Here is a 10,774-nt window from a genome sequence, read left to right as displayed (position 1 = left end):
CCCTAGCATTCCATGATATGTTAGACAAACCTATATGGGGGGTATTATCCGATTTGAGTAGATTTTTTAGAATATTGTGCACATCGGAAGTCGTAATATCTGAGGTAAAGAATCTTAAGAATTCTGTCATCATTATTATTTGTCAGCTAGAGAAGATATTTTCGCCAGTATTTTTTGATGTTATGGAACATTTGATCATACATTTGCCATATAAACTAAGGGTTGGTCATCCTGTGCAATATCGGTGGATGTGCCCATTTGAAAGGTATATATTTTCTTATATTTTTCTCTTCAATGCTATTGAGAAATTTATTGTAATCTAAGATGTATATTTTTGACAGATGCATGTTTGACCTCAAAAAAAAGGTTTAGAATAAAGCAAGAGTAGAGGGCTCTATTTGTGAGGTATACACTTTAGAAGAAATTTTAAAATTTTCATCTATGTACTTTGAACCTCACATTCCAACACATTACACATGGCTACCTTGTAATGATAATGAAGAATAATTTACTGTAGTTGACGAACTAACGATATTTCAACCACTTGGACATGCCTTTGGCAGTTGCTGATCAAGACTCTTGGAAGATCGAGAGTAAGACACAACACAAATCTATATCCTTTTTAATTGCTCAGTGATGGACCCATACATTGAGTAAGTATATGTAGACGCAACACAAATCTATATCCTTTTATGTTCTATACGTGCATACATGGTTCGGTAATATAAGTATTTGTTAAGTGCAAACGATTTGATCTGGAGTTGCAAAGAGAACTTTCACATCTCATTGATGAAGAGGTACAAAAAGAACGTGAAAATAAGTTTATGACATGGTTGAAAGAGTTGGTAAGGACGATGACATACATTGTCTTCGTGTAAACAACAATAAGTTATTTAATTGGTCATGATCACAGTCATTGTTTATGCTTGTAGGTCCACAATGGTGATATTAAAGATCAAGGAATATGTGATTTACAAATGGTTCGACCAAAGTTGTGCAATGTTACAACGGGTACATCGTAAATGGTTATCAATTCTATACAAAAGACTACGGTGTAAACAAGTCAACGATGAATAGTGCCGTGTGTGTCAAGGGTAGCAGCTACGATGAAAATGAATATGAGTACTTCGGTGTTATAGAAGAAATAATGGAGTTGACTTACTTAGGCATAAATAATAGGGTAACTTTATTCAAGTGTCATTGGTTTGATCCCACTGCAACAAGAGTCGACAAAGCCTCAGGCATTGTGAAAGTGAATCATAAATAAATGTTTGGAACATATGAACCATTCATATGCCTCCCAAGCTCAACAAATTTACTATACTTCATATTCACGTACAAAGAAGTCATAGAAATGAATGGTGTACAAACCTCTATTTGATGTAAATGATTTGAATGTATTGCAATGTTTGAATGATTGCATGAAGTTATTTTCGATTTGATTTGAATATCTTATATTTTAATGTATTGCAATATTTGATGTGAATGATTTGAAGGTATTGCAATGTTTGAATATATTGCATGACATTTTTTATTCTTTGATTATGTATCTTCGATACATATAGGGTTATGATTTGAATGTATTATAACATGTTTGAATGATTTGAATGTATTGCAATATTTGATGTGAATGATTTGAATTATTTGAATGTATTGAAATGCATTGCAATGATTTGAAGGTATTGCAATATTTGAATGTATTGCATGACGTTTTTTATTCTTTGATTATGTATCTTCGATACGTACAGAGTTATGATTTGAATATATTATAACGTGTTTGAATGATTTGAATGTATTACAATATTTGATGTGAATGATTTGAATTATTTGAATTATTTGAATGTATTGAAATATACTGCAATGATTTGAATGATTTGAAGGTATTGCTATGTTTGAATGTATTGCATGACATTTTTTATTTGTTAGAATATGGTTCATGGAGGTTACAATTGTCGATCACCCAGTGATAACCAATCTCAACCTTCATCTTCACGGGCTGCTTCGATAGGTATATCATTTAACTAATTGTATACTTGATTAATTTAAATATGCGTTATGTGAATTTCTAACTCATTTTTCTACAGATGATGTTTTGCTTGCACATGACCCATCAGCACCAGTTGTTCATACAAGTCACAAGACAATGTTGGATGCAGGGTCTTCTCAGTCTGACACAAGAAGACTCATTCAAATAGTGTATATTGATAATCGACAGTGAGTATTTCATTTTTACTTATCCTATACTTATCTTATAAATATTGTATATCGATAGTTAATGTGTACCAATTCATGTGCAATGCGAGGTTCGAGCTGCAAGAAGTAATACGAGAGATTAAGAATTCACTAGTTCAACATCTATCAGGTTCATCGCTCAATGAAAAGAGTACCCGAAGGAGGTGTTGGATAGATTGTGGTTCTCATTCATGGTATATAATCGTTTCTTATAGTTAATGTGTTTCATATTTAATTTTTTGTTATAGTCATATCTACTAACTTTTTGAAAGTATTTGTAGGCTTCAAATCGCTTCGCGACTACGATGGAAGAGCAGGACGTGAGGAAGGTGTGGTAGAAGGTGGTTGTCAGTCGATTTGCAGACATGCTGCACAATATGAAGACTGCAACAAGAAAGCATCTAGCGGGATAGATGATCCACTGCAGTGGAAGGGCCATGAACCTCCTACTACCAGGTCAGATGTTTGGGATGCAATGTGCGACAAGTGAGCGGGGCATGAATTTTGAAACCGCTCAGCAAAGGCTGCACAAAACTCAGCAAAAATGCTCGATGCCCATCTACACACAGGTGGATCTAGGACTTTTGGGAGCCATCTGAAGAAAATGGTAACTCATTAATATATATTGTCAATCTTATAAGTATTGTTGTATACCTGTTAAATAATTCTTTTATCATTTAACTTCGCAGAAAGCAGAAAAATGAGGCATTGTGCCGTATAAGGATGTGTTTGTTGAAACACATAAACATAATACCACGAGAGAGTTTGTATCAGAGAAGGCGAGAATGACAACAATATGTATATATTGTATTAATAAATATTGTAATATACAAGTTATCATAAACATTGTAATTCTTAATTCTTAATTCATATTATAATCATTACTTTGTAGGAGTCATATGAGCAACAAATGGTAGAACAATATGATGATGACTCCACTCAGCATCCACCTTTTGATCCTGCAGCATGGGTGACTGCAACAGGTGAACCCAAAAAGGGTCGTGTGTTCGGGTTTGGGAGTAATATGAACACCTCACCAGTCGTTACCTCTTCCAGTCACGACTTATAGAGTTCTCCCTCCAACATCAGCTCCAAGCATCCGACTGACCTGCCTAATTCTTGGGATGGTGTACGTCAGCTTGTTAAGGACACGATGCATGACTATTTACATGAAGCAATTTTTGAAGTTGTTCGTAATGAGTTGTGCAACTTTTTTTGGGACAGGACTGAAATTCCACTAGAGGGGGGGGGGGTGAATAGTTAAATACGATAAAGATCGATAAAATAAAATAATCAGGCAATAAGGCACAACACATAAAACACACAATTTATACTGGTTCGGTCAATACCCAGACCTACATCCAGTCCCCAAGCAAACCACTTGAGCTTTCCACTATAACATCCGAGTCACTGGATAAATAGTACAACACCCTCTTCCTCAGAGGTCTTCTTCTCTCAACAGAGAAGGGGCACACCCTCTTCCACAGTGGTCTTCTTCTCTCAACACAGAAGGACAACACCCTCTTTCACAGAGGTCTTCTTCTCTCAACAGAGAAGGGCAACACCCTCTTTCACAGAGGTCTACTTCTTTCAACAAAGAAGGAAAACAGTGAATAACAGAGTTACAATACTTTCTATAGAACCTTCAAAATGATATGAATGCACGAATGAAGGATTCTCAGAATGTTCTGTTTGTCACTCAGAGGATACTCTTTGTCAAAGAGTTATACTTGACTTTTTCTCTTTTCTTTCTTTTCTTTTTCTCTTTCTTTTTCAAGGCTCTCTTTTCAAATATCGAATAGGAATTTTTCTCGTTGTAAGCTCACATGTCCATTCCATGTTGAATAGTTTATTTGAGTGTGTTTATATAGCTTTAAAAAAGTAGTCGTTACTTTTTGAAATCGTAGCCTTTTTGAGATGTGAAATGTTATGTCATTTCAAAAAACATCTTTAGAGAAATTCGAGAAAGCCTTTTTCCATAAAAGTAAAATATAGGGTACACTAGTCGTTGTAATATTTTAGGTAATACATATTTTATGTAAAAAGTCTATTTCTTACAATAGTACATTGAACGTTGGATTGTAGTTTTGTCTTTATTCTAATTAATGATTTGAGGTACATAAGTACTTCTTTACTTTAAATGAGTGTAAGTACAATGAGTGCTTTGAGATATTTATTTGTACATAGTCATGTGAAGTGTTTTCTTTATGTTGTGTTTTTCAAAGTCTTCTGAGAGAATGAAGACTACAAGAAAGTCGACATTCTTGAGAAGGATATTTAACAAGGATTTCTTACAGGAGGTATTTAATGTTGTACAAAGGGAATGATGACTTCAAGTAAGTCGACATTCTATGGGTTTGTAAAAAGGTAACTAGAGTCTTTTCAAAACCTTTATTATATTTGTTTTCTTTGTGTAGCCGATTTTCATGTTTTGTCTTTTTCCTATATTTCTTTAAAGAAGGTAACTAGAGTCTTTTCAAAACATATTATATTTGTTTTTCTTTATGTAGCCGATTTCATGTTTTGTCTTTTTCCTATATTTGAAATCATTTCTTTAAAGAAGATAACTAGAGTCTTTTCAAAACATATTATATTTGTTTTTCTTTATGTAGCCGATTTCATGTTTTGTCTTTTTCCTATATTTCTTTTCATGTTGTCTTGTATATGATGTAAGGTACAATTATTACATTTTGAAATCATGTCAAAATACCTTTTTCATAAAGGGTTGTAAGAAGGTATAATTATTAGTTTTCAAAAAGGAGCTTTTTGAAACTATCATATACTTTTATGATATAGCTTTTATGAATGAGTATGTAATATGCAATATGCATGTTCCTGAAGGTTCTGTTACATATGACTCTAAAGAAGAAAAAAATCTTCATCTTGAGGTAGCCGATCTCTTCAGTTCATCTTTAGGAATGCATGGCTCATCAAGCTTTTTCTTCAAGGAGTATGATTGCACCATAGTTGTACTTGAACAGGAAGTCTCCATCATTTTTGGGTGAGATATCCTTGCATCAAATACTCGTTAGATTTATGGCAAAACATATTCAGTCATAATATAACATTTTTCAAGAGGACATATTATCATATCATATAAAATCAAATACGACAGTGTATCATATTATGTGACATCAAAACAGAGTTTCTCAACATTCTCCCCCTTTTTGATGATGACAAAATATGCTTCCCCTGTCAAAAAGACATTATGCATAGAAATAATAATATTATAAAATATTGAAAAATGTTTAAAGAGAGTATTTCTCCAATAATAGAGACAGGTTTTCTCCCCCTTTGTCATAGACAAAAAGGAAGGGATCAGAGTAAGAGAGTTATTACAGACCAATAATAAATATTACAGTAAAAAAGAATAAGTTTATTCCGAAGGTGGAGTAGGTTGATGTGTTCGGGCGTCACGATTCGGTTGACGGGTTTGGAGAGTCTGCTGCAACAAGGCTTGATTGCGAAGGATACGATCCTGCGAACGCTGGACATCCATCAGTGCAGAGAAGTAATCAAAGTTGGATGTTGGATCTTCTTCATCAGAGCCAGGAAGGTGCAGGGACCTTAGATTGAAGGAAGTAGCATCGAGGACCTGAGAGGGATGGAGGATAACTTCGTTTTGAAGGGGTACTTTGAAGTATTTTAGAATGGGAGTTATAAAACACCCGAAAAGAAGAGGCTGGAATTTTTGATAATGAATAAAAAGGTCGAAAAGAATGTTGGACCAGTTTATCGGAGTAGAAGAAAAAATTGCGTAGATAAGGAGAGAGATTTTTCTTGGTACTAATCCCTTGCGTGGAGGCTTGGGATAGATATTGTGGAGAAGAATCTGGGCAAGCAGTTGAGCATGAGGTTGAAGATTCCTCATGTGCCAGGGAAGTTGTGAGCAGTTGGTGCAGAGAAGAATTTTTCGAAGTACCGATCGTTTGAGTGGTACTATGTTGTTGAGGTCTGTGCCGGTGGAAGGAAGGTTAAGAATTCTACCTAGGTCGGAAGCATCGAAGAACATCAGGCGTCCGCGGACTTTGGTGGTGATGGTAGTTTGTTCATGATCAGAAGAAAAATTTGTGTAGAATAGTCGAACGAGTTCAGGATAGTAGGCAGCTTGGGATGAAGATCCTAGTAGGTGTTTGAGTTCGGGGAGAGAGCTGTCTAGGTCAAATAGCATGAAGTCTTCATAGTGAACCAACTTTCCTTCATGAATTGGTCGAGAACAAAGGGAGTTGTAGAAGTGAAAAAGGTCTGGATACCTTAGATCTGCGGCAGTGATTGCAGAGTTTGAGGAGGAAGCCATTGCAAAAGGGAGTTGAGAGAGGAGGAACGAGTTTGAAAGTATGTATGAAGATAGTGAGATACGAGTGGTATTGGTGAGGAATGAACCAATCGATTAAATAGAAGAGAAAAAATAATTGTGATAATAATTGAATGACAATGGTAGTGAATGATTTTTGGATTGTAGTTTGAATAAGGAAATTCGTGAGTTGTAAGTTAAGGGGCTTGTGAATGACAAATCAAATCAATGGTGGAAGATAGTGTATTATATTGGTATGTATGTTAAGAAGGACATAGTTTTGAACAAATATACTATGGGAGAGTTTATCGAGTAGTGAGAAGTGTTATGAATTGAGTATGGAGTATCATATTGAAGAGAGTGAAGAAAATAATGGCCTAATAAAATAAACAACTTTTTCTACATGATATTACTTGATGTGGAAGCATTCCAAATTCGTGAAGAGTGATTTTGGAATTAGACAAACAAAGATAAGTGAGTGAGAGGCAATAATTTGTTATTTAATAAGTATATATTTTGATATGCGTGGAAAAAGAATGAATAGACATAAAGAAGGGTGATACGGATATGTAGTTTGAAAGATATGACATTTTTGAAAGAAAAGAATGCCTTAAAACATGTGTCATGATTAATGTGTCTTCACATTTGTAATTTTTATGAGTATACGTAAATATGAGAGGGACACACTTTGACTATGAATAGTGGTAAGAGAGATAATGAGACAAAAAGATATTCATGAGTGAAGAGTAATAATTGCTTATATAAGAATTATTTTTGTGGATATGCGTGGAAGGAGTGTGAGTAGTCATAGAGAGAAGTGAGATGACATATATGAATTTTCGAGTAGGATAGGAATAAAAAATTCATGATTGATATGAGATAAAAGACATAAAATAAAGTTATGATTGACATGAATTATTGTTTATTTGATAAACATATTTTTAAAGAAACTCGATTTGAGGAAGTTCATAGTTTTTAGAGAATAAAGTTAAGTTTTAAACTAGTAAAGGAGTCACAAACACGGATTGACAAGAATGGAGGCTCAATTCGTATGAGAGAGAGAAAGTATTAAAGGTACTAATGAGAATAAAAAAAATGAAGGACAAGGTTTTAATGAGTCTCGATTGGAGAGAGATATAAAATATATGAGAGAGTCAAGGTCACGGATGAAAAGGAGCTTCGTATAATGTAGAGAGAGAGAGATAAAAAGGTGATACAAAACGTACTAATGGGTGGAGTACAAGTGTTTTTACAATACTTTTTGTAAAAGATGTAAAGCATGAAGAGATGATAATAGATAGTTTTTTAGGCTATGATATAAAAGATGATATAGTAAAAATTTACGTGAGATATAATAGAGTTTACGTAATATATGATATATCAAATGATATAGTAAAAATTTACGTGAGAACATAGCAACTAGATCTTTAGAAAAAGGTAAAAGAATAAAAAAATAATCATTCGATTTTAACTACCAATTTGAAAAGCAAGATTTCTCATAAACTAATATGTTATCATGTTGAAGGTGAATCAATTTATCGTAAGAGAAGTTTTCACAAAAGGACAAAAATAATAAAGGAGTTATGAGATGAGTGATGTGAATAATGTTATGATAGCTTTTAATATAATTAGTTTTTATGGATATGAGTGAAAGGAGATAGGACAAGGAGTCATAATGGATGTGTACTTGAAAGATGACAAGTTGAAAGACATAAAGAATGTGTCTTATAAGAGTTTAGAGTATACGTGAATATGGAAACCTAGTTTGACTAACAAAAATCGATAAGAAGAAAATAAAACTTTTAAAATAAGATTTTAACAAAACTTATAAGAAGTATTATAATAAGTGTGATTAATTTATAAGTCACTTAGTTTGCATATTCCTAGTTCTCTTCTAATTTGTGTAAAGTCTTCATGTTTCAATGATTTAGTGAATATGTCTGCTAACTGTTGATTAGTGGGTATGAATTCCAGTTTAATTATGTTGTTTAAGACTTGTTCTCTTAAGAAGTGGTGTCTTATTTGAATGTGCTTAGTTCGTGAGTGTAAAACAGGATTCTTAGATAAGTTTATAGCACTAGTATTATCACAGAAGATAATTGTATTTTCAAAATTTAAACCAAAATCTTTTAAGGTTTGTTTCATCCAGATAACTTGTGTACATGTTAGGCTAGCAGCAATGTATTCGGCTTCAGTAGTTGATAAGGATACACAATTTTGTCTCTTACTGAACCATGATACAAGAGAGTGCCCTAGCATATGACATGTTCCGCGTGTGCTTTTTCTGTCAGATTTACTTCCAGCAAAGTCAGCATCGCTGTATGAGATTAAATCAAATGTAGAGGATTTTGAATAGAATAATCCAAAATCAACTGTGTCTTTTAAATATCTCATTATTCTTTTTACAGCTTTAAGATGTGATTCTTTTGGATTTGACTGAAATCTAGCACACAAGCAAACATTGAACATAATATCTGGACGGCTAGTAGTTAAATAGAGAAATGATCCTATCATACCTCGGTATACCTTTGTATCAACAGACTTACCATCTTCATCTTTGTCCAAAACAGTAGTAGTGCTCATAGGAGTAGATTTTGAAGCAGTTGAGTTCTTGTTGAACCTCTTCAGAAGTTCACGAGCATACTTAGACTGATTGATGAAAACTCCATCCTTGGTTTGCTTAATATGCAGTCCAAGAAAGTAGGTGAGTTCTCCCATCATACTCATTTCAAATTCTTTCTGCATGGACTTAGAGAATTCTTCACAAAGAGTGTTGTTAGAAGATCCAAAGATGATATCGTCTACATATATTTGAACAATTAGGGTATGATTATTCACTATTTTTACAAATAATGTAGAGTCTGCTTTGCCTACAGAAAAACTAGTTTTTAACAAAAAGGTTTTAAGTCTATCATACCAAGCACGAGGTGCTTGTTTTAAACCATACAAAGCACGTTTGAGTTTGAAAACATGATCTGGATATTGTTCATTTTCAAATCCTGGAGGTTGTTTTACATAAACTTCTTCATTTATAAAACCATTTAGAAAAGCACTTTTAACATCCATTTGATATAGTTTAAAATCCATATAGCTTGCATATGTTAAAAACATCCTAATAGATTCAAGTCTAGCAACAGGAGCAAAAGTTTCATCAAAATCAATATCTTCCTTCTGGTTGTATCCTTGAGCTACTAGTCTTGCCTTGTTTCTTATAACATTACCTGTTTCATCTAGCTTGTTTCTGAAGATCCATCTTGTCCCAATGATTGGATGATCCTTTGGTCTTGGTACAAGATCCCAAACTTCATTCCTTTGGAATTGATTCAGTTCTTCAGTCATGGCTAGCATCCAGAACTCATCGATGATGGCTTCATCAATCTTCTTTGGTTCAAGTTGAGAAATGAATGCCATATTTGCAATCCGTTCTAGCTGAGCTCTAGTCTGAACCCCCTTTGTCAGTTCTCCCAAAATCTGCTTTTGAGGATGATCTTTGATATCGACAAATGTTCTTTGATGATCATCTTCATTAGACTTAGCTGTGTTATCTAAAAATAAATCTGTACTTTCAACATCATCATCGTTAGTTTGCTTATGAACAGATTGATCAATAGATTCACATAAACTAACATGCATAGATTCTTCAATAGACTTAGAATACTTATTGAAAACCCTGTATGCTTTACTATGACTTGAATATCCTAAAAATAAGCCTTCAATAGATTTAGCATCAAATTTATCTAGGCTATCTTTTGTGTTTAGGATAAAGCATTTACAACCAAAGACTTTAAAATAGTCTATTCTTGGAGTTCTGTCATAGAATAGTTCATAGGGAGTTTTATTTAATAAGGGTCTAACGAGAACTCTATTTGTTATGTAGCATGCAGTATTAACAGCTTCTGCATAAAAAGATTTAGCAAGATTATTGTGTTGGAGCATAGTTCTAGCAGATTCCTGAAGGGTTCTATTATTTCTTTCTACTACACCATTTTGAGGTGCAGCTCTAGGAAAGGCAAAGTTATGAGAAATACCATGCAAGTTACAAAATTTTTCAAAAAACTCATTTTCAAATTCTCCTCCATGGTCACTACGGATTTTAACAATAGAACAAGATTTTTCATTTTGTAATTTTTTACATAAAATTTCAAATTGACAAAACGTATCACTTTTGTTTTTCAAAAATATTACCCAAGTAAATCTTGAGTAGTCATCTACAATGACAAAAACGTATTTATTGTGATTATGACTAGC

Source organism: Nuphar pumila, chromosome 11 (genome assembly GCF_984573655.1).
Source record: "Nuphar pumila chromosome 11, dmNupPumi1.hap1.1, whole genome shotgun sequence".
NCBI lineage: Eukaryota > Viridiplantae > Streptophyta > Magnoliopsida > Nymphaeales > Nymphaeaceae > Nuphar > Nuphar pumila.
Note: the sequence above shows the minus strand (reverse complement) of the source record.